Here is a 25,838-nt window from a genome sequence, read left to right as displayed (position 1 = left end):
GTATATCACTAAATAGAATGGTAGACATCAAAATGTGTACTTATTTTGTCATAAGAAACCCATTTCAAAGTTAGTTTTGGATATCAAATTAAGTAAACATAATCGAAGGTTTCACAACATTAAAACAAGTTATCGAGATGCTCTCAAGCTTTGCTTCTACCAAATAGTCTTTTCGGTTAAACTACGTATTCGGCCAAACAACTTTCAGCCTTGTGGTCTTCGGCCAAATGGCTTTTTGCCGAACGACTCTTCAATCAGTTTCAATGAAATTTTTTTTTATTTCTGCGGGAAATCCTTCGCATTTTTTACCCGAAGTTTTTAGCCGAAATTTTAACAAGAAAATGTATGGAATTTTCATGAAAATCATTGATATTGTAACGCGGTGTGGATTTTTTGGAATAATTTTATTGGATTTGCTTAAAGCTTCAGACGTTTTTATTTTTTTAAGCAAAATCATTTGTAAATATATTATAAAATTAAATTAGTATTTTTAATTATTAAATAGCTTTGACGTTTTTATCCTTTTAAGTAAAATATCATTGAAATGAGTTGAAGCTTAATTATTAGTAATAAATTATTTTTTTGCTTTTTTTTGTTGTTGTAATTATTAGATTATTTTTATTTAATTAGCTTTGGACGTTTTTCTCTTTTTAAGCAAAATAATGCTTGAATTCGTCAACTCGGCTTGACGATTCACAGTCCAAAGCGAGACCATAATATTATCAGTATTTGCCCGACTATTTGACTGTCTCGGGTGAGGAAATATTTCGAGCGGTTTGCGTCTCGGCTAAGCAAAGTGGTATACTGTTTCAGTGAGTGCAGTAATGGCTCCTGAAACTAGATAGCTCTTTTTCAACCATTTGCTCGATCCTGGGAAGGCGCCAAATTGATATCGCCATTTGAATCTTTGTACATAAACAGCAATTGTCCTTCAAGGTTTCTTGAAGGTAGAAATCCTTAAGCTCGTTCATTTTCGCTCGCACTAGAGGAAGAGAAGTATCGCGGTTTCCAAGTTCCGAAGAATTTAAAGTATTTCTACAAAAGTGAAACGTGTTCCTTCAAAGTTTGCAGAAGGTAATAATTGAGAACAGTGGTGTAAAGTGAAGTGCTTGAAGCAAAATCTTTTGGTGTCTTCCAGATAGCTGCCTATTTCGGTCAGTGCGTCTGACAATTTTGCGATTCTCTCCATTTGCCGGAGCAGATATAGAGACAAAGAAAGGTAATTTTAATTTATGACTTTAATTTTGCACACGACTAACGTTTGCCATTCGCGTTGGACTTCCAGCGCGTAGGCGCTTTTTTTGTACGGGCTGGAATTTTGTGACGACCAGCGGAGTCGAATTGGGGTTCCGTCCTTTTTTGCTGTGGGTCGCGGTGCGACCAAATTGAGCTTGTGTGTCCGCTAAGGCCCGCCTTCCGAGGTAGTCAAACGGAGGGGAGTGCAGTTCGTGAGATAGTCGAGCGAAATTCACCCGACAGTCGTCTAAAACTGTCGATAAGACCACCATTTCGCTACAACCCCCCCTGGTGGTCAGGTGTCGAGAGCGCGGTTCCCGTACGACGCAAATTATCGTATGCTGAACCGAACCCGAACCGAGAATTAGTAGCTTTCTTTTAGTCCTCGCCCGGTGAATCGAAAAAGTTCGTGAAGCCGGGTCGCAAGGGAAAGTGGGCTACTAGTTCGAGGGAACGCACATTCGGGACGCTCTCGACGGTTTCAAATTGGAAGCCTTCCGTCCAGCCGCCACTCCCTCCGCACCTTTAGTTCGGCCATTTTGACATAAGCTCACGCCGCCATCGTGTGGAGCATCGAACGCCCACTGGCAAGTCGCCGGTACTACGACGCCATCGCGACAACTGCGTCACCAGCAACGAACCTTCGTCTTCGGAAGAACCTTCGTCTTCGGCACACCGCCGGAAGAACCTCCGTCTTCGGCACACCGCCGGAAAACCTTCGTCTTCGGCGTCCCGCCGGAAAACATCGTCTTCGGCACTCTGCCGGAAAGCCCTCCGTCTTCGGCACCCGCCAGAACCCGTCATCGCTACCAAAAATCCTGCGCAGGTACGTGGAAACTTGAATAATCATGGCCATGAATTAGTTTCCCCCTAGCTAGTACAAAACCCCGTCCAACCCGAATGAAGTCGTCTGAATAAATTTGTTGAATTTGAAGCTCTGAGAGTCAATTGATTTTGTTTCGGCAGTTCCGTGAGAACCTGCTGTTCTCTTTTACGTTTCCGTTATTTCGTTGGTAAATTGCATCTCAGACTTCGATTCCTCTTTTGATTTTGCGTTTATTGTTGAGCGAGCTTAAGTGATTACAAGGGTAATCAGGGCAAGGGATTTTAGGGTGGTTTTCCAGGTAACAGCGGGTGATTTTGAAAATTCAGCCAGCAACCGTTCGAGGATTTCCCCTGAGGAATTGTCTCAAAAATAGTCGGGCAAGTCAACAGACTGGTGGTCTCTCGTACGCGAGAGTGGCGCTAAAGCCACCAAAGTTTAAATAATTCCCTCAGACGATTTGCGAACGGTTACAACATCTTCACGAAAAATTCTCTGGAGTTTCTACGTGATGTTGCTGAAAACTGTCAGTAAATTACACGAAACTTTCACTGAATCTTCGGAAGTTCCACAGAAAGTTTTGCGGATTTCTTCAAATTTGACGCGACGATGCAAAAATGTCGGCGGCGGCGGCGGCGTGTTAAAAACTGTCGGCGGCGGCGGCGTGGCGGCGCACACCTCTACCGCATGGGTCTACAATCCTTCTATAAAAATTTCGTTTTTGCAGTGAAATGAGCGATTTTGGTATAACATTGTTGCACGAGAAAGGTATTATTATTGTTTTTATTTAAGAGGCTTTCAGCCCTTGGCTGGCTCACTTCTGGCAAAGGTAAAAACCATTAAGCCTTCAGTAAGCGTTGTACCTAAATAACTTCATGCGGCTCTTCTGATAGGGGAAAAGACGGTTTCGGCAAGTTTTGTTCTATTATTGTCAGGGGGGTTTTTGTCGACCAAATTTTATGTAATTTGGCCACAATATTCTTTGATATGCAAAGAATGTTTAGGCCAAATTTGAGCATAGTCAGTCATAAAAACCCCGCTGCCAAGAATAGAACAAAACCTGCCAAAGCCGTCATTCCCCCTATATTCATTAAAACTTTCATTTTTCAGTAATTACGAATCACGAGTAACTCCTGTGTTAATCATTGCTAAATATCATGAATCAATCTAAAATATAAACAGTTGGGAATTTGTCTGACATTCTTATTATTATTATTATTTTGTCCCGATGATAATTTGAATTTATTATTAGGTAGGAGCATTGCACAGCCTCACTTTGCTTCGTCAAATCAATCAAATAAATCTTTTTTCATGATAAATTACAAATCCCCAACGTCAAGGAGATTCAATCTTCAACGGGTAGCACATATGTAATACCAAATTAAATCCAAAAGCAGGAAAACACACCTTCAATTATGTTTCCAGACTCGCTTCACGCCTGCAGGAAGTATCAAATTGAATACCTTTTCACTAAAAAGCACTTTCTGGATGAGTTTTTTTTTTCTTAATTCGATATCGTACTGCTCAACAGATTATACCCACCTACCCAGCAGATTGCTACTGAGAACTAGTGCGGATGATGGGCATGAAACGGAAACTTGCCCAGTCATTGGCGGCTCTCCAAGCGCAGGGACTCAGCCGAAAGAAGCAGATGGACTAGATCACGACGCGCTTTGTACACACGGAGCGCCGCAGCACCAAAAAAGCATCGCGCACAAGAGATCACGCGCAACATTTTAGATGAGATAATATCTCACCAGACTCTGAACGGAACGTCCATTCGAAAAGGTTCTTGAACCGCTTTGCTTTGGTGTTTTTTTTTTTAAATTTACTGCGCTGCTATATGTTGAAGTTCGAATTCCTGGGAGTCATCATTTATACGACGTGACTGTATAGTGACGCAAAAAAGGCAACCAATAAATTACGAAGGTAAATTGAATTGAAAAAACAGTTCTGAATTTGTTTCCCTAAATTGAATTATGTTTTTCCCGTGAAATGAATAAATGTTGCACAAAAAAATTTAGATTTTCATGGCTTTTCAGACGCGATCCTATTTTTTAGACAATTACTGAATGGACAGATTACTGTATTGGAATAAATCCTACAACAACTGTAAATATATCATAAAATGAATTATCATACACATTATTTTGTACATTTGTTCACTTTTCTCGTATAATAAACTTGCTTTGAGAGTGTTAAGTTTCGCTTGTACTTAGATTTTTTTTCCTTTATTTATTTGTTAGGCACTCTGTGTTACTTAACCGCTACTGTGCCGAGATCTACTGTGGTATTCTGCTCTACAGAATCCACACAGAATCTATTTTTAGATTTCCATTACCATTATTGTTGTCGTTGCCAGTCCAGCTCATCGTGTGTCCATTGTGTCCGTTTGTCCATGTCGTGTATTCAATGATCGTTGCATTGTTCGGTTGCCATTAATCCGGGTAACGTTGGAGGAATGCCTCCGAGAAGAACAAGTTGTCAGTCGTCATCAGGCAGCCGTGACGGTAAGGCGCGTACCCCAAACGCCACCGTATGGGCTGCGGATCTGGCGACTGACGAGGGTTTGGTGGAGGGGCTGGGAATCGAACCCATGACCATTCGCTTGGAAGGCGAAAGTGTAGCCAACTACGCTACGGGACCCCCCCCTGTACTTAGATGATATTAATATATTGTTTGTCATTAGTAATGTGTTTGTAGTCAATTAAATATCGAATCTCCAGATACAATATGAGAATAGAAGTGCACCCCCTCCATGTGAATGAATCGGGAGTTTTATTCGGTATTACAGGTTGCTAAAACCACCGTCTCTTCAATGTCGTCAACCCTACTCCGGTTCGTACTCGATCTCCAAGAAAAAGGAACTACAATAAAAATCCGCATCTAAAATTGGTAATGTTGTGTTGCGTGCTCATGCACTGAGCACAATGAAGATTTACCAAAGTATGTACCAAGACTCGGTTTGTCGATGCCTCCGGACAGATAAGACACGTTTTCTCCCGAATCCGAACTGAGCGGGGAAACGGTGCGGGCAAGACCAGCCAACGAAGCAGGTAGAAAACCACGAAACCAAAAACCGGAATATGATCTTCTCCCGGAGAATCGGGTGGGAACCCTCGGGCATGAAACCTGATTTTTATGTTCCTCTAGTCGGTGCTCGCTCGGTACACGGTACAGAGTGCACTTCCTTCTTCAGCTCTCGAGGGACGATCCATAAATTAAATAACATTTTGTAGTTTTTTGCACTCACTTCTTCTGAAATGCACTTCCATAAACACCATCTCCCTAGTAAGCTACGTTACTCATGGACACTCCCTGCGGCAATTGCTGACCTCTTCGAGCGGACAGGAAGAGAATGCACACGAGGATCGGTACCAGCGAGGGGGGACTCTCACTTGAGGCCTTCTCCGTCTTCGAACAATCATCACAGGCACGCCGGCCAAACCAAATCGAGCTAAACCTGATTGGTTGGTTTCAGGACGGACGGGTGTGTCAGGTCAAGATTGGTTTCGGTGGTGTTTTTTATGCATTCGTATGATGAATTGAAATTCACTTTTACCAATGTTTTCGCTTTCAATTATGAAGAGCGGTCGCTGTCGATGGGATGGCTTTTTAAGGTTTTCAACTTGTCCTTTTGAAAATATATTCATAAAATTTCAAATGCATTAAAAGCTTTAAAATGCGGTTGGTAGAAACGACATATTTTGAAGTTTAAATGTTGTTTTACTTAAAGTTACAAAAACAATACAAAAGACGATGTGTATCAAAATGGGCGATCCTTTGTTGTTCGGATACATTCTTCATAATGAAACATGCGGAAGTGCCCATCACAAAATCCGCTCCGCTAATTGGTATTTATGGGAAAACTTTCCCACACGGTGTACATTAGGGCATTACACTCGCCCGGCGAACATTAATCAATTAGCTCCCTGTATGCTTCCCTCGAACTCCAATCCAAACAGTCATGTCAATCGACCACCACGCCACCTTAATTTGTGTTTCAACACCTTTCCATTTCTGTTAGCCCACGTTGTTGAAGAGATAATAGGCCCTCAATCGATGCCACACAAGGAGCTTATCGTGGGCAAAAAACTAGAGGAAATCTTTTCCATTTCTGTTCAATTCTGATTTTTATTATATTTCAACCTTACTGTTAAACTATCAGGAAATGACATGACCAATAATTTGTAAATTTTTTAAATCACGTGCTAAAGAAATATTGTTTTCAAAAGTTTTGCTGTTCATATTTATTTATTTTATTTTTTCTGTTTCTAATAATATAGAAAAATATCGATAATGCACGTGCTTTTAACGCATTTTTTACTTTTGACGTAATTGTACTCGAAATCTCCACTGTTCGTGGGTGTCGTTGGGTATTAATGGGCGTTCCATCCCATCCACTCTTGTTCATTACCTATTGGATTGGATATTTCCATGCATTGAGAAAAGTCGCTCTCGTTGTCAACTATTCGTTGCATCACTCACAATGGCAGTCATGCATTTTCAAAGATTTACTTTTCACCTTTAAACAGCTATTTAAACGCCAATCCATCACCTACTACCGTACTACACGCGGTAAGCTAAGTATCAAGCCTGATCCGCATAGGAAAACATTTAACGTTTTGTTCAGACAAACTCGTATTGAATTTGATTTACCTTCGCACCTTTGTACGATGTCCAGCAACCGTGGATCAATGTTGAGAGAGGGAAAAAATCGGTTTTGTGCGCAAAAATGAGCCTAAAGATAAACAGAGCTGCGCCGAACCATTCCGCCAGGCCCCATTAGAGCTCGTGTTATGTAAAACAGTGTTGTGCTCGTTGGTTAAATTACAAAACGGCAACTATTTATCTTTTTAATGATGCAAAGCGGTTTCGGAGATGAGTCGTGTTGGGGGTGCTCTGAAAAATTCGACAGTGCATACTTTCTTGTAGGTTTTTTTTATTGTGGGAATGAGAGCAGCAATACAAACTTATTATTTCCATCAGCCGATTGGTGAACTATTTCTATACATCTGCATCTTCTGACATTTAATTAGTGGTGTAATGCTTGAGGAGAATCTGGATTTATATGTTTGAAGATTAACACAATAACTGCTCTAGAAATCAGTTCATTAGGCTTTATTGAGCATGAGCAATGAGCATGATGACCGTGCAGTTTGTAGTTGCTACTCCGTGATTGACTAGGAGAATAACAATTTCACAGGGAACCAATGGATGGAAGCATGGGTTTTGCTCTCCAACCTCAACGTTTGCAGCCCAAGAACCCTAATGGTTGATAACGGCGCTGACCACGCCCTCACGGTCTATCGGGGATGGGAACGAATTGGTGATGCAATCACTCGACCACTGCAAACCGAGAACACATCTGCACTCGCCACGAGTTCATGCCGAATTTCATTGGAATCAGAGGTTAAGGTTCTATAACAGAGGTTCATCTTGGTTAACGGATTGCCAATGTGATAGTAATGAAAGAATGGTTAAATTCTATTTGAGAGGGCTAGAAGCAGAGGGCTGTTAGTGACATTTTGGTCAAAATTGAGTTGACTACAGCAAAAAAAACTGTGTTTCTCGAGCTATGCGGCAAAACAAAAAAATTGAAAATTCACGGAAATTTTTTTTTTTTTTTTGAACTTTCTTACAATTTCTGAAGAGAAAAAATATTGCAAAACTTTGCACCAATTTCTCTCAAAACTAACTTTTTGTCACTTACACCCGTTAACACCATTTTCGGAAAATGGTTAAAACGTCACTTTTTCAGATTACGGCAGAGAACTAGTAAATTTGTAGGTATACGATAGAAGATGGGAAATGTATGAAAATCCACGTCCAGCTCAAGCGATTGCAAAAACATGAGAAATATGGGACAATACAATATAGGAAGAATATAACGGGCCTGGGATGAAACCCAAGACCTCATTTAAACTAAAGTAACGGTTAGTATGAAAAAATAATCTCAATTAATTTTTGGAAAAAAAAACATAGATAAGCCAGCCCAGGGATCAGATCATTCAGTAATTTGTGTTCGATCATTTAGTAGTTTGTCAATAACACATTCCAGAAGCTGAATGTCAAAATATGTTGTATGGTAGACTTCTAGTGCGGAGGTTTTTCTACAACTTTGCCTAGTTGTTCGTTATTAGAATTCAACTAATAACGGAGTTAGAGCGCTAGTTGCAGTAACTTAGACTAAATGATTGGAATTTTGTTATCATTTAGTCTTAGTTACTGAAACTATAGCTATAGCTCCGTTACTAGTGAAATTCAAACAACGAACCATTAGGCAGTGTTGTATAAAAACCTTCGCACTAGAAGTCCACCATACAACATATTTTGAAATTCAGCTTCTGGAATGTGTTATTTACAAACTACTAAATGATCGAACGCAAATTACTAAATGATCGTTAACATCCTTGGTTATAAAAATAGTAGTTTGTACAACAAGTTGCAAAAAATGTTTTTTTCAGCACGAGTGGTACGTTTATCCAACGAAACCTGCCGAAAATTTTTAATTTTTTTTAAAATATTTAGTTTTTTTAATTTTTTAAATTTTTTTAAATTTTTTAATTTTGAAATTTTAAAATTTAGAAATTTTGAAATTCTGTAAATCTTTAAATTTAGAAATTTTCAAAACTTTAGGAAATTTTTAAATCTTTAAAATTAAATAATAAAAATTCTTAAATTTTTGAATTTTTAAATTTTTAAATTTTTAAATTCTTAAATTTTTAAATTTTTAAATTTTTAAATTTTTAAATTTTTAAATTTTTAAATTTTTAAATTTTTAAATTTTTAAATTTTCAAATTTTCAAATTTTCAAATTTTTAAATTTTTAATTTTTAAATCTTTAAAATTAAATAATAAAAATTCTTAAATTTTTAAATTTTTAAATTCTTAAATTTTTAAATTTTTAAATTTTTAAATTTTTAAATTTTTAAATTTTTAAATTTTTAAATTTTTAAATTTTTAAATTTTTAAATTTTCAAATTTTCAAATTTTCAAATTTTTAAATTTTTATATTTTTAAATTTTAAAAAATTTTAAATTCTTAAATTTTTGAATTTTTAAATTTTTAAAATTTTTAAATTTTTAAATTTTTAAATTTTCAAATTTTTAAATTTTTAAATTTTTAAATTTTTAAATTTTTAAATTTTTAAATTTTTAAATTTTAAATTTTAAATTTTTAAATTTTTAAAATTTTAAATTTTAAATTTTTAAATTTTAAATTTTTAAATTTTAAATTTTAAATTTTTAAATTTTAAATTTTAAATTTTAAATTTTAAATTTTAAATTTTAAATTTTTAAATTTTAAATTTTCAAATTTTAAATTTTTAAATTTTAAATTTTAAATTTTAAATTTTAAATTTTAAATTTTAAATTTTAAATTTTTAAATTTTAAATTTTAAATTTTAAATTTTAAATTTTAAGTTTTAAAATTTTTAAATGTCTAAATTTTAAAACTTTTAAATTTTTTAGATTTTAAAATTTTAAATTTTTAATTTTAAATTTTTAAATTTTTAAATTTTAAATTTTTAAAGTTTTAAATTTTAAATTTTAAATTTTTAAATTTTAAATTTTGAATTTTAAATTTTTAAATTTTAAATTTTAAATTTTAAATTTTTAAATTTTAAATTTTAAATTTTTAAATTTTAAATTTTAAATTTTAAATTTTAAATTTTAAATTTTAAATTTTTAAATTTTAAATTTTTAAATTTTTAAATTTTTAAATTTTTAAATTTTAAATTTTAAATTTTTAAATTTTAAATTTTTAAATTTTTAAATTTTTAAATTTTAAATTTTAAATTTTTAAATTTTAAATTTTAAGTTTTAAAATTTTAAATTCTAGTATTTTCAAACTTTTAAATTTTTAGATTTGTAAAATTTTAAATTTTTTAATTTTAAATTTTTGAATTTTTTAAATTTTTTAATTTTTAAATTTTTAAATTTTTTAACTTTTAAATCCTTTAATTTTTGATTTTTTAAATTTTTAATTTTTTAAATTTTTAAATCTTTAAATTTATAAATCTTTAAATTTTTAAATTTTTAAATTTTTAAATTTTTAAATTTTTAAATTTTTAAATTTTCAATTTTTTTAAATTAAATTTTAATTTAATTTTAAATTGTTCTATTATTGTCAGGGGGTTTTTGTCGACCAAATGTTATGAAATTTGGCCACAATATTCTTTGATATGCAAAGAATGTTTAGGCCAAATTTGAGCATAGTCAGTCATAAAAATCCCCTGCCAATAATAGAACAAAACCTGCCAAAGCCGTTATTCCCCCTATTTAAATTTTAAATTTTTGAGCTTTTGAATTTTTATTTTTTATTTTCAAATTTTTAAATTTTTAATTTCTTAAATTTTTAAATTTTTAAATTTTGAAATTTTTAAATTTTGAAATTTTTAAATTTTTAAATTTTTGAGCTTTTGAATTTTTTATTTTAAATTTTTATATTTTTAAATTTTTGAGCTTTTGATTTTTTTATTTTAAATTTTTATATTTTTAAATTTTTAAATTTTTTAATCTCTAAATTTTTAAATTTTCAAAACTTTTACATTTTTCAATTTTTAAATTTTTTAATTTTTAAGCTTTTAAATTTTTAAATTCTTATTGTCAGGGGGTTTTTGTTGATCAAATTTTATGAGATTTGGCCACAATGTTTTTTGGTATGCAAAAAAAATGTTTGAAATTTGAGCATAATTTGTTAAAGAAAACCTCCTGACATCAATAGAACAAAAACTGCCAAAGCCGTCTTCCTTCAGCGAGCAAAATGCTCACTGTATTCATTAAACCTGTAGTGTCATGAGCTGGGCTATCTACCGCTATTGCTCCTCATGAGTGCTACTATTGATTAGGAGTACAATGCTATCGCTACGTCAAAAACTGTTCCAAAATTCAAATAATGCTGTTATACATGCTGTTCCTTTTCTTGATTCTACAATTCAGTACTTGCGCCTTAGATATTTACTCAAAATTGTTCACCTCCGGAGATGAAAATCGTACCATTTTTCTCAAATAAGTACCATGAAGAAAGATTTCATCTGAACAAGAGACGAACCTTCTTATACAACACGACGATGCATAATTGAACTTAAAGGCATTGGGAAACTAACGCTTCATCAAGTTGATAAATTTGGCAATTAAGCCAATAAGGTCATAAAGGAAACATTTACTAAAACAGTGAACCCTGCAATCGAAGCTCATTAACTACGAAACCAACCTCTAAATCGCGTGTCTTCCAATCGCTGGTTCGTTTATAGACAAATCCTTCTCCTTATGGTGGCGTTCCACCTTCGATATCTCCGTTTGTAAACCGCCGTCTCTGCAACCATTCAACACCGTTCAATCGTTTTGTTTGCAACTCCTGCCTTTGCGTCAATTTCTAACCAGCTGCAGTATCGTGGTCAGTTTGGCACTCGCCGTCTTCAGTCACCAATACAGAAGACCCAGCAGTGCTAAGGGCAAAGAAACGATAGAGGAGGCCCGCACTTGTGTGCTGAACCGGCTTTCCAACCTGCCGCCAATTGGGAGCTGCACCGAAACGGAATACACTTGAAAAATGCAACTGCAATGGGCTTTCGTTTCAGCTGTTGCTGCACCACAAAACCGACGATCGTATTTCGTACGAACAAGTATTTAACCGTTTAATTAGACGCATGAACTAATAACCATTGTGGGTCTGCGTTGGTATGTGTTTCATATGTTTCTTCACTGCTGTTTTGAATTCTTTATGCTCTTCTCGGTTGGGTAGGTTTCGAATCAATTTTCCAATGAGTTTACTACGTGAACACTTGTGTTTTTCATTGGGCCACTTTTTCCTCACTGCTTCGGTGTACATGGGAGATTTTGCGTTGTTTTGAACCACCTATTGCTTCTGTAGTACGTTTGCTTCAATTGCAATACAACGCTGAAACATGTTTAGGAAAAACGCGATTTCGCACCAACATTGCATCGAATAGCGCTTCCTTGCAGTACGACTCACTAAGGGCGGAACCGAAACACCATTGCTCTTCCGAGACCAGTAGTTGTTTTACTTGATTAATTTCACCCATTCATAAATTATTAAACAACATTCCCAATTGCAAGCACATCTGATATCCCAACGAAACAATGTAAGCTTTTCGTCTGCTTCTAAATTTCACCTTTTGATTTGATTATCTCTTAAACTGCCATACTACTACTATGGGGCTGTTCATTCAGCCTGTAATCAGAGGGTTTAAATTTCACTTATTTGATGATACTCGAACTCTTCCCATTCCAGTCATAGCTATTATCCAACACCATGTCACCGCGCTTTACTATTGTCAGCAGTTAATTTTTCACCCATTAACTTGTCTGCTTTATTAATTCATATAACACCAATTTTCTCACTCCCCTTAGCAATTCAAATCCGATCCGAGTCCAAAGTTTCACCATTAAAAACACCTTTCCGTTCCCACAGAGCACAACAGGCCCGAACGTTTTCCTCCGTTTACGACAGTAGACCTCCCGTGAAACGTTCTTCCAAGAACCACAAGTCGCGCACCGAATTTAACAAAAGATGCACAATCAAAACATCAGACCGCCAGATGATTTGATGAGAACGCAATCGATAAAGCTGTTGGAGCTTAAAGCACACACACGTCACGACTCACGTTCCAAAGCATACTGATCGCAACTCGATCGCGTCTACGCTCGCGTGTGGCTGGAGATCACCCTTTGCGTCAGGCGCATCGAACGCGCTACTCTCTTTTTCCCCTGTTCGCTGTGGTCCGTCAACCGTTGCAGGAGAGTGAATCCAGCCGCGGTTGAGAAAGGGTTCATTCATGGAGTGCGAGCGTGAGAAAATCGCGAGTCGCGACGGTCTTTCGCGGGGTTTGCACTTTCTCTTCGCTAGATCTGCTCGGGCTATTGGCAACCTTACACTGGAGATGTTTTACTAGCGGAGCCAAGGAACAGAGATTAGGATTTCGTTAAATGCTTTTAAATTCTTTCCGGAAAATGTAAATATAAGTTCTAAGCCATTTTATCCGATACCTAATTGAAATCGTTTTGTCAGTTGATCTTATTTTTATTTATACCTAAATAAAAGTCAAATTATTTACATCTTGAAATCATTGCTTAACAATATAGTTCATAAAAAGTTTAATGAAAAATTCAGGATCTTTTCACAATGAGCCTTGAATACCTTTTCGTGATCATTTCGTAATTTATTGCACACTATTTCTGACGGCATCAGTATTGAGCGGTATGATAGAATTGGCCCTGACGGCAGCGCGGAAATAAAATTAAGGCTGGGTGATGCTTTTTTATTTTACCCGGCAAGGCATATACATAGGACGTCAATTTTAAAATGCTAATTAGAATATTAAAAGACATTTAAGCCGAAAACAGTTAGATTTTTCAGGTTAGAAATTTGATTTACTTCTAGATTAGCAAAGCGAAAAAGTTTTTCAAAATTCTAACCATATGTATTATAAAGTTGTCAATATATCATTGTTATGAACATTATAAAAGAATTTTAAAATATACTTCCTATACTTCACCACGTTGAAATACAGTGATTTCATGCACAATCCCATCTCCACCAGATGGCAGCAGCACGGCTTCGTCAAGGCGAATTTCGGTTGCTTTACTCACATCAGTAATATACAGGAGAGATGTAAACAAGAGGAAAGTGTTCACGCTCTCCCCAGAGAGCTGTATCTCTATTTCACTAAGCGTAGTTTCTGAAGAGCTCGAGCTTCTTTATTCTCTCTTTATTCTGATTGGGTAAGAGTAAAGCAGGTGTCTACGACGGATAAGAATTTTATTTTCATAATGACCAGAACGGTTTTATACCAATCTGATACACTTCGTCCCTTAATAATCTGACCATCTATATCTATATCTGGCCCATTAGACATAATTTGTTTAAGCTCGATAAGCTTAAGAGACTATTATTCTTCCATTTACTTCCACTATTAACTTTTTTATGTATCAACAAACAGATACGTATTTCGTTTCCTACTTGGAAACTTCTTCAGTGTTTGTTATTAAAATAATTAATCATCGGTAAGCTTGTTTGTTTACTACATGTAGACTGCTGCATTCTTTATTAAGCGCGTAAAATAAAAAAAAATGCTTCCATCGTCAAAAATGTAACGTTTTTCAAAAATATGTTTCACTGGTCAAAACGCCCCAGTGTAGGCAGGGTGGTATGCCCTTACCAACTGGACACAAGCGCAGCGAGCCTGCAGCAGTTGCTTCCAAATTATATGGAAAATATTGAAAAGTAATTCACACCTGATTAAATTGACTTATGTTTGTTTTTCCTAAACATCAGGGCACCCGATTGAAGCGATTTGGATAGGAAGAGTGGAATCGCCAACTTCCTATTGTTAACTTTTCGTGGATGGCTTTGGGACAGAATGTCGAAAGACAAAAGGTCGAAGGACAAAAGGTCGACGGACAAAAGGTCGAAGAGACAAAAGGTCGATGGGACAAAAGGTCGAAGGGACAAAAGGTCGAAAGGACAAAAGGCCGACGGGACAAAAGGTCGAGGGGACAAAACGTCGACGGGACAAAAGGTCGAAGGGACAAAAAGTCGAATGGACAAAATTTAAAAATCTATAATTCTGTATACATGAAAAATACTAAATATACGACAAGTTTGAAAACATGTTTCTGAAAAAAAATTTAGCTTGTTACATTTCCCAGAGATTTCTCCTTCTTTATTTCATGGGCAGTTCTTTAACCAATTTACGGTAAATATTCAACAGCCAGGGCGAGTATTGTATGATTTTGATTAGTTCTCGGGACGAGAACTGAAAAATTAAAACTTGTTAGATCGTGCTCTTGTAACACGTGTCGCTACGAGTGCATGTTTGAGTGAAATACGTTGGTTTTGGTGTCGTATAATTAATTATTACAATAACGCGACTTCCTATACATTCCTATACATTACATTCCGATGTCGATCATGGAGAATCAGAAGTCTCTTGTATAAATGTGTGTCAAATTCATTTTCCACTCATCATCATGTATTAGATGGGAATATTATTGGTTTTAATTCAACGTGACGTTATTATTGGTTTTAAATCAGAAATAAACACTGAATCATGTACACAAAGACTGGCCTTAAGCCGTACATAACAGTTTACATTATGCACATTATTCGGTGATTCAACCGTACGAATCATTTTAACACTCAAACATGCGTGATGTTGTATATTGTACAACATTAACGAAAAAATCTCTCTCATGGTACACAGCATGAACCATCCTGCATTAGTGTTTCAGGATAAAATCATAATTGTGCATATGCAAGCACTCGGAGTATTCGAGAAACGGGTGCTGAGGACCACCTTTGGCGGTGTACAAAAAGACGGTGTGAAGCGGCGAACAATGAACCACGAGCAAGCCCAGCTCTACGGCGAACCCAGTATCCAGAAGGTAGCTAAAGCCGAAAGGGTACGATGGGCAGGGCATGTTGCAAGAATTCCGTACAACTACCCTGCAAAGATGGTGTTCGCTACCGATCCGGCAGATACGAGACGGCATGGAGCACAGCGAGCGAGGTGGGCAGACCAAGTGTAAAACGACTTGGCGAGCGTAGGGCGCATTCGAGGCTGGAGAGATGCGGTATCGAACCGTGAGTTAACGTCGTTGCCGACCGGACTTTGTGAGTTTCCATCGACGTTCCCATCGGTGTCAGCATTTTGGAGTTGGCAACATCGAGGCGCATCAGCAGAACCAGGCGAACGATATCGAGGGCGATCATCAAACCTGTACCTACCGAGCCAGTGCAGACTTAGCATACTTGTAATGTAGTTAAGTTATCAGTTGGTTGTGTACAGTGAAGGTAGTGAGAAGTTTTTTTTTTAAACAGAACTCCGTGTTCTCGAATTATTAACTCGTGTATTGTGGCGTCAAATTGTTGATTCAGTGGTTTCTGTTTAGATGTAAGCTGAATAAATGAATGAATGTGCTTATGCATATTGCATATTAGTGATAGAGTTTTGTGTAGAAATTAGAGTCTGTAGGTCGGCTATCTGAATCGCTCGAAAAGGGTCTTATATTACATTTTCCTTGTGCTAAATTTGTTGAAAACATGGGCCAATCTGACCCTTATTTGGCCAAGTGTCACCCCCGATGACGATACTCACATCATAGTTTTCATTTGTTTTGTTCTCAATACTATAGCTTTTCAATTTTAACCAATTTTGTAATTTCGACCTTTTGTCCCTTCGACTTTTTGTCCTTTCGACATTTTGTCCCGTCGACCTTTTGTCCATTCGACCTTTTGTCCCGTCGACCTTTTGTCCCTTCGACCTTTTGTCCATTCGACCTTTTGTCCTTCGACCTTTTGTCTGTCGACCTTTTGTCCCTCGACCTTTTGTCATAGATTCTCGTGGATAAAAGGCGGGCTCTTCTCCCCATCTATTGGGTCAATCTGGGAAACGATGGCTAGATTATAATATTGTATGTACGAATTTTCTTCTGGAAGGAGATTCTCTATTAATCCCGTGGATTCGCATAAGTGTCTCTGCTTATGGAACCACCCCATCCATTTTCGGCCCTTCGTCTGATGAAATACAAACAGTAGTATAATCATGATCAAATCGTTTGTCAGATATGGCCAGTACTATCGGCAGGTGCCTTGCTACAATAGATGGTGGTATCATCATCATCATCATTATGTTTGTTTTTCAATGTCAAGCACATAAGGATCTGTAACTATTTTATTTTGGAATTGATCAAATACTAATTAAGGGCTATGAAATGTCTTTGGTTAAGGTGGAGCGTATTGCCCACCACATTTTTAAAATCCATTTTTTCAAAAAAAAAAGCTTTATTTCGTGTTATCTGTAATATTTTTATATGACTACTCACGGGCAATGCATTTGCGACTTCCTGGACTACCAAATAATACAAAGTTTGCATATATTGCGTTGAAAAGTAAAAAATTATCAAGGAGTTGCCTTGGGTGGGGGGGGGAGGTGCATATTATACCGTCTTACCCTACTAATTTCCTTTAGAATTTACTTCGCATTTTTAGCTTTGCTTCGGATCAATCATATTAATAAACTAATTCTGGTAGAGTACAGTCAAGATAGGTAGATATTCAATAATTTCCATCGCGCGGAAAAACTTTAAATATCTGCTACGCGTAAACTGCCGCTAACCGCAAGTCATACTTATCTGGATATGGCATCCATATACAGATAAGTCTGACTTGCGGTTAGCGGCAGTAAATGAATCAAAACTAATAATAACACAGTTTTGTTGATTAGGGAGCGTCCACAACGTAACGCTTAGGGGGGAGAGGGGTTGCTCGAAGTGTAACAATCCATACAAAATTTGTGTATGCTTCATACAAAAAGTGTGACATAGCTGGGTTGGTGGGGGTGGCTTGGTTTGAAAGTGGCCAATTTTTGCGTCACGTAATTAATGGATCTCCTCTTAGTTAACTGTAAGTTCCATTTTTCTGTGAGTATTAAAAACGAGAAAATAGAGAACGTGTCATCGTCGCGCTGAAATTACAAGTTTACGTTTCCTTTACTGTTCCTGCCGACCTATGTTTTTTAGCAACATTTGTTCCTTCAATCTTCTCTAACTTAATCAAATATCCACCGATTTTGATGCTTCTGGCATTGTTGGATCCAGAAATGCATATATATCTGGAGACTGTCCGTAACATGGTTCCGAAAATATTCCGGATTCCGTTGGGGTAATCGATTTTTTTCGTAAGGAAAAATATCCTTTTCTCAGCAAATATATTATATAGATTAAAAAATATTAATTCATCGACAGATGTTTTAATACGTAAAACAGAATGACCTCCTAGATTCCCTCTGATTATTAGGCCACTTTGAAAGTACCTGGTGCCTGGTACCCTTGGGAAAATTGGCCGCTTACCAACCCAATCGAAACAAGGCCTTGTGACGGTCCAAACTTCTCGATTTTGCAATCCATCTGGCCATGTTTCCGGATCAGGTGTCCTCGAGGAAGTGGCCACTTATCGTTCCGAACCAAACAGCGTTATGCGACGTAGCAAACTTCATGGTTTCACAATACCAGTTCATTGCTGGCATTTCGGGTATTATCTGTCTATGTCCATCTGGCCATGTCCCTGGCCAGGTGCCCTGAGAAAAGTGGCCACTTATCGATCCGAATCAAACAATGTCATGCGACGTATCACACTTCATGATTTTATAATACCATTTCTTTGCTGGCAACTTCCTGTATTTTATGTCTGTGTCCATTCGACCATGCCCCGGATCAGGTGCCCTGGGGGAAGTGGCCACATCGATCCGAATCAAATAATGTCATGCAACATATCGAGCTTCATGATTTTACAATACCAATCCATTGCTGGGAATTTCGTATAGTTTCTGTCTGTGTCAATTTGGCTATGACTCGGATCAGGCGCTCTGGAGAAAGTGGCCACTTATCGATCCAAACCAAACAATGTCATGCGACGTATCAAACTTTACAATACAATACCAGCTCAATGCTGGTAATTTTGTGTATTATCTGCCTGCGTCCATTTGGCTATATCCCTGGCCAGGTGCCCTGGGGGAAGTAGCCACTTATCGATCCGGATCAAACAATGCCATCCGACGCATCAAACATCATGATTTTACAATACCATTCCTTTGCTGGTAACTTCGTGTATTTTCTGTCTGTGCCCATCTGGCCATGCCCTGGACCAGATGCCCGAGGGGAAGTGACTACTTATCGATCCGAATCAAACAATGCCTCGAACCAGGTGCTCTGGTGGTCACTCACTTATCGTTTCCCGACGAAATTCCAATGAATTTACCGACGAGATTCCAATAATTTCCCAAGGGATATGCAAAGATATTCCTGAGGAAGCACCAAAAAAGGGAAAATTTTGTATTTCCCGTAGATATTGCGAAGCATTCCCGGGGAAATTCTCACAAAATTCGCGAGGGAATTCCCAATGAATGTTTTAAAAAACTTTCTGATGAAAATTGCGAAGAATTTCTTAAAATAATTTCCCAAAATGTCTAGAGGAAATTCCTTAGTATTTCCCGAAAGATTTTCTTAAAATTACTTGAAAAAATCCTTAGAATAATGAGAAACCAAGTAAAAACTAATAAGTTATTCACTAGTTCAGTTTATTCATTCATACTGATCAATCACGGAGTAGCATCTACGAAATGTACTGTCACCAAGCTCAATTTATTCATTTCGCTATAGAGTTGAGGGAACTCGTGGTTCATCCTTCACCGCCACACGCCGACCCCTTACATACCGCTACAGATGGTCCTAAGCACCCTTCCCTCGAATAGTACGAATTGCAAGTCCTCTCCGAGCGTGTTCCAAGTTTCATGTCCGTATGAGCGATCTGTACATGGTACATTTGGTGCGGGCGTGAATCTTTTTTATACCACAGTTTCTTCTGAAGCCCCGCAGTAGTCCTTCGTATTTTACGACTGACATTTTTATCAGCCGTTAACAAAGATCCAAGGTAGACGAATTCATCGACCACCTCAAAAATATTCCGTCTATTGCAACACTACATCCCAGGCAGGCCTTGTCGCGCTCGATTCTGCTCACTAGCATGTACTTTGTCTTCGAGGTAATTACCAACAGTCCAACTTTTGTTGCTTCACGTTTCAGGCGGGTTTACAGTTCTGCCACCTTTGTAAATGTTCGTCCAATTATATCATCCGCAAAACAAATAAAATGACTGGATTTGTTGAAAATCGTACCCCGGCTGTTACACCCCGGCCGATGTTGAACAACAGGCACAAAGATTCATCGCCTTGTCTTAGTCCCCGGTGGGATTCGAACGAACTGGAGCTTTCGCCTGAAATCTTACACAGATTTTGAAACCACCCACCGTTGCTTTGATCAATCTTGTAAGCTTCCCAAGAAAGATGTTTTCGAACATAATTTTCTAAAGCTCTTCGCAGTCTATACTGTCGTTCAAACAGATGGTGCGTTGGGACCTGGTTCAGTTTATACGGGTACTAGAGATTGAAACTGGGATTTATTCTTTAATTTCTTCATTTTCGTGATTGAAATTGGGATTGTACAAATCACTTAAATATTTGCCAGGACTCCTTGAATGTCAAAAAGATGCTTATACAGATATGGGACCTGGGATTAACGAACATTTTCAAATTTGAACTGCCCAAGTGATCACTTTCCCCAGGGCAACTAGTCCGGGTCACAGATGCACACTGACTGAAAATATACCAAATTGCCAGCAACAATTACACAATTGTGAAGTTTGATGGGTCGCATGAAATTGTTTTAATCGGATCAATAAGTGGCCATATTCCCCAGATCACCTATACCGGAACATGTACAATTGGACACAGATAAATAATATTCTACAACATTGCCAGCAGTGAACTGGTTTTGAAAAATCATGAAGCTTGATACGTCGCATAACACTGTTTGATTTGGATCGATCAGTGGCCACTTCCCCCGGGGCTCCTGATCTGGGAACATGGCCAGATAGACACAGACAGAAAATACACGAAATCGCAAGCAATGAATTGGTATTGTAAAATCATGAAGTTTGATACGTCGCATGACGTTGTTTGATTCGGATCAATACCACTTCCCCAAGGCACCTGGTCCATGGACATGGCCAAATGGACACAAACATAAAATACACGAAATTGCCAGCAATGGATTGGTATTGTAAAATCATGAAATTTCATACATCGCATGGCGTTGTTTGATTCGGATCAATAAGTGGCCACTTCTTCCAGGGCTCATGATCCGGGATATGGTCAGATTGACATAGACAGAAAATACACGGAATTGCCAGCAACGAACTGGTATTGTGAAATCACGAAGTTTAATACGTCGCATGGCGTTGTTTGATTCGGATCAATAAGTGGCCACTTCCCTCAGGGCATCTGATCCGGGGATATGGGCAGATGGACACAGACAGAAAATACACGGAATTGCCAGCTATGAATTGGTACTGTGAAAACATAAAATTTGATACGTCGCATGACGTTGTTTGATTCGGATCAATAAGTGGCCACTTCCCCCAGGGCACCTGATCCAGGGACATGGACACAGACAGAAAATACGCGGAATTGCCAGCAAGGAACTGTTATTGTGAAATCATGAAGTTTGCTACGTCGCGTGGCGTTGTTTGAGACGGCACAAGACCTTGTTTCGATTTGGTAGGTAAGTGGCCACTTCCCCCATGGAACCAGGCACCAGGTACTTCCAAAGTGGCCTAACAATCACAGGGAATCTATGACGTCATTCTGCATTACGTATTATAACATTTGTCGATGAATTTATATTTTATAATTGCTGAGAAAAGGATTTTTTCCCAAGCGTAAAAAAATCTATTACCTTAACGGAATCCGGAATATCTCCGGAACCATGTTACGGACCGTCTCCAGATTCCGGGAACAAAAACTATGAATGTCTGGATCCGTCGATATCAGAAGCATCAAAATGGATATTTGACCAAATAAGAGTAGATTAAAGGAAAAAAAGTTACTGAAAAAATAGGTCGGTACAGTGAAGGTTTAATTGAATCGCAATCACTAACTAGTAATAATCCATGTAGGTTACAGGTACTATGTAGTTAATTATGTTAATAATAAAATTAGTGTATAGAAAATGAGTGTATAGAAAATGTCTGATAAAAACATTGTGAAGTGAAAACAAACACTTCATAGAAAAACAAAAAAAACTATTAATCCACCTTGCGGTGGTGGTGCTTTTCATGCGCATTATAAAAATGAAAAAAAAAACACATGAGAGATTAATATTGCACTTTAGTGAGATATATTTCACTATTTCCATCATTTATTCGTATCTATTTGCGGTCATGCATCAATTCCCGAAATATTTTTTTATTTCGATTTTGGATTTTTTTTCCAAAAGTGACTTGATAAAAAATGCAATGTTTTGTCAATAAACCCAGGAACGCAATGACCGGTCGGGTAAATTTTCAATAGTAATCTACGCCTAATGCAACTTGTTGCAAGCAAACTGGATGATACTAAATGCGAAAAAGTGTGTCTCAAATTTTAGTGCACACACATACATACATACACACATACACAGACGCATAATTATTAGAGTCATGGTCATTTTTTCAAATCATTGGTTTTTCGAAGCCATTCTGGGTCCTGAACAACTGTGCAGAATTTGGGACCGATTGGTTGCTTCCTCGCTTTCCGCATCGCGTTTTAAGTTTGTATGGAAATTAGTATGAGAGAACGTATATTTTTGCATTTCTACTACTAGAGCTTTCAGCTCATCGTAAACCAAGTGACACATTGCGTTAAAGTATAATCCAAAGGATGCCGAAAAACTTTGCTGAAGAAGGCACGTTGCTGGAACGTCCACGAAAAAAGTTATAGCGCTTCGAACATTGAGTGTTCAAACCATATGCAAAAAATCGTTTATTCTGCCAGCACTGCCGTACTACGTAGACCAATAATTTAACTGAGTGTTATTTCAAAATAATTGATCTTATAGGGCTATTGAGCTAATAGGAGCTATCCGGAATTATTTCACAAAGAAAAAAAATCCGACAAGAAGGAAGATGAGTTTTGCCCTTCGATAACCATAGGTTGTCCGGTAGTGCTGGCAGAAACATTGATTTCTTGCATATGGTTTGAACAATCAATTTTCGAAACGTGATAACATTTCTTGTAGACCTTCCAGCTACGTACTTTCTTCGGCAAAGTCTTTCGGCATCTTCCAGACTATATGCTAACGTATTGAGTCACGTGATTGATGGTAAATTGAAGCCGCTAAGAGCAAAAATGTAAAAAAGTACCTTTTCCCATACTAATCTCCAAGTAAATTTAAAACGCGATGCGGCATGCGAGGTTGCAACCAATCGAGACCATATTTTGCACAGTTGATTGGGGTCCCAAAACGATTCAGAAAAACTTGATCGGACGAAGTCTGCGTTTTTCCATACAACTGCGCCCCACTCTAATATATATACACACATCAAGACCACCTCACTTCAATTTGTCGAGCGGAGTCGATTGGTATAAAACACGGAAACCCATACCGAGCCTTCTATCAAAAGTTTGGTTTTGGAGCAGTTCTAAAGCCTTTCCGTATATGTATTATATGAAAGCGGCAGAAAGGTTTGAATGCGATATCTAAATATCAGGCTTCGGAATTCTCACTCATATGAATAAAAACCTGCGATTAATCCATTAAGCGAAGTGTGATTTTTCATGTTCCCCTGTGAGAAAGTATTATCACACAACATTTTTATCCGGATAGAATGGCGGGTGATAGATTCGTGAAGCGCCGGCTCTCCGGATAATTTAATTTTAATCCACAAATTTTCCTTCTTGTCGCCTCACCAGATAAATTTAACAAGCATATTTACAAAAATTTAGGACACAAATGGGATTTGAACCCAAAACAATATTAAAATGTTTAGAGCGCCCACTATAACCACGCCACCACATGAATTGATTAAAAGCGAAGAGAAAAACTGTTGTATTGAACCTTCTGCTTATCGTGGCGCATAGTCGGATTCAATCAGTTTGGAGAGGCAACGTAAGCTGCATTTGATTTTCGCGAAACATGGGAAGAAGGATAACAATTTTTCGCCTTGTGCCGGAGTTTATCGCACTGTAATTTATCCGGATAAAATGGATGGTGGAGAGATCTATTGTCGCGTGAGTGAGAAATCCGAACCCTGTAAATATAAATAATAGTTCAATTGGTTAGTTGTCAATATAATAGTAAAATTTATATTATAACATGTTGTTACTAACACTACATGAGGATAGGGGCATAGGATATTGACTAAAGATCATCTAGTGATGGAAAGAAGTAAGATTTCAGTTTTGAATGCAGTAATTTCGATAGGTTGAACATCATCCAACATCATCATTTGAAGAAGGCAGGTAACGCTTTTAAATTTAAAGTATTTAGTTTGTATTTAATGTATAAACCTAATAAATTCTTGTTAAATTGTAGAAAATAATATTCCCGGGGAAAAGTTGTTATCAAGAAAATGACATTTTCGGGAAAAACTTTTTTTAGGTAAATGTATTTTTCGGGGAAATTTTATTATAGAATTTTGTTTTGGGTGCATGTTATTCTAAAAAAGAGATTATTTTTGAGGATTGTTTTCATTTTGTGGAATTGATTCGTTCTTCTTCTTCTTATTGACATTACATCCCACACTGGGACAGAGCCGCCTCGCAGCTTAGTATTCTTAAAGCACTTCCACAGTTATTAACTGCGAGGTTTCTAAGCCAAGTTACCATTTTAGCATTCGTATATCATGAGGCTAACACGTTGATACTTTCATGCCCAGGGAAGTCAAGACAATTTCCAATCCGAAAATTGCCTAGACCGTCACCTGGAATCGAACCAAACCACCCTCAGCGTGGTCTTGCTTTGTAGCCGCGCATTTACCGCACGGCTAAGGAGGGAATTTTGTTCTTACGCCTCACATATTTATGCATAACTTCGCGCTCTACTATACCTTCCTAACGACTATCCCACTCTTTTTATAACAGTCTGCTAGGAATAGAGAATATGTGTCCCAGTTTTGGTAAAAATCTGTCAAGGGGATCACAACTGTGAGTTTTTTAAACTATATCCAACACCAATAGCCTACCGCATACCAAATGACCCTCCCAAACCCTTAATAATCGTTTCATTAGGATATATAAATACGTGTTTCAAATCGGTTGAAATCGAGCGATGCGTTGAAAAGTTATACAAAACTGTTCATTTCATAAATAAGTAACCCATCCCTTTACTACCCTCCCAGTCAGTTCAATATCGTCTTCCTTGGACGGAGAATATATGTTCCAAATATGGTTGCCGTTGTTCAAGGGGTTAAGAAAGTTACATTGACTTGGTCAATATCTACCGAATTGTCTCCTTAGAATACAGAATATGTGAAAACTCATATGTAAATATGTACATTATGTGGAAGAAGTTGATTTGAAAAATGTATTGGAGGTATCCACTTTCCCTTCGATGGGACTCGAACCCACGACCCTCAGAACGCTAGACAGGTGCTTTAACCAACTAAGCTACAAAGGTCCTCCGTCGGCCTTCGCAACCTAGCGGCTACTGAATGAGCTCGAGATTCCCAAATTGGACGCATAGTCAAATCACTCGCAATCCATTTGTCCCATCGAAGGGAAAGTGGTTACATCCAATACCTCCGAGCCTTCTATCAAAAGTTTCGGAGTTATCCTATAGCTTTTACGTATACTTAGTATATGAGTAAAGCAAAAATAATGATACATGCATGCTCTTGATTAAAAGTTGTTTTATGCATAAGAGAGTTCGCGCCCGAAATCGATAAGCAATCTCGACCGAAGTCGTTCATATCTAGTAAGCATGAACGTCTGAAACTGCTGTGGACTCTATCAGTGTGGATGCATTCAAGCCGCTTTTAGATTCGAGATCATCTCCCATCAGTCTGAAGAAGGAAAAAATAAACGCTCAGACCTGCAGATCAGAGCCCAAGACGGCACCTAATCAATTCCCATCATTGTTGCTTATCGCGAGAGCATAATTAACAGGCTAGCTCCCAGTTAGTAGACTTGATCTTGTAACACCACACGCAACTGGCGTGTTACATCGTACCCCACGAAGACCCGATTACATGGGGAGACCCATGAGCAAAGAACGAACGGTTTCTGCGGTCGTCTAGCTGATGTTGGAAGGGTTTTATCGTGGGATCTGAGTGAATTTTGCGATAGAAACACCCACCTAACTGATAGATGCCAAAGTATTGACAGAAAACGCTGGGTTGGTAATAGGAAAATTGCTTTCTTTCGTGAGCTGCAGCACCGTTG

At 37.4% G+C, this 25,838-nt stretch overlaps 1 protein-coding gene and 1 long non-coding RNA gene across 5 annotated transcripts in view; one reads left to right on the top strand and one right to left on the bottom strand.

Moving 5' to 3' along the window:
- Nucleotides 1-25,838, bottom strand: part of LOC134222430 (putative leucine-rich repeat-containing protein DDB_G0290503) — a 635,851-nt gene that overhangs the window by 390,973 nt on the left and 219,040 nt on the right. The gene's annotated exons all lie outside the window — the stretch shown is intronic.
- LOC134225224 (uncharacterized) lies at nt 627-1,476 on the top strand. The gene is made up of 3 exons (XR_009983199.1): nt 627-1,074; nt 1,139-1,219; nt 1,286-1,476. It is a non-coding gene; the product is annotated as an uncharacterized LOC134225224 (long non-coding RNA).

Source organism: Armigeres subalbatus, chromosome 3 (genome assembly GCF_024139115.2).
Source record: "Armigeres subalbatus isolate Guangzhou_Male chromosome 3, GZ_Asu_2, whole genome shotgun sequence".
Lineage (NCBI taxonomy): Eukaryota > Metazoa > Arthropoda > Insecta > Diptera > Culicidae > Armigeres > Armigeres subalbatus.
Note: the sequence above shows the minus strand (reverse complement) of the source record. Positions and strands in the feature narration are given on the sequence as shown.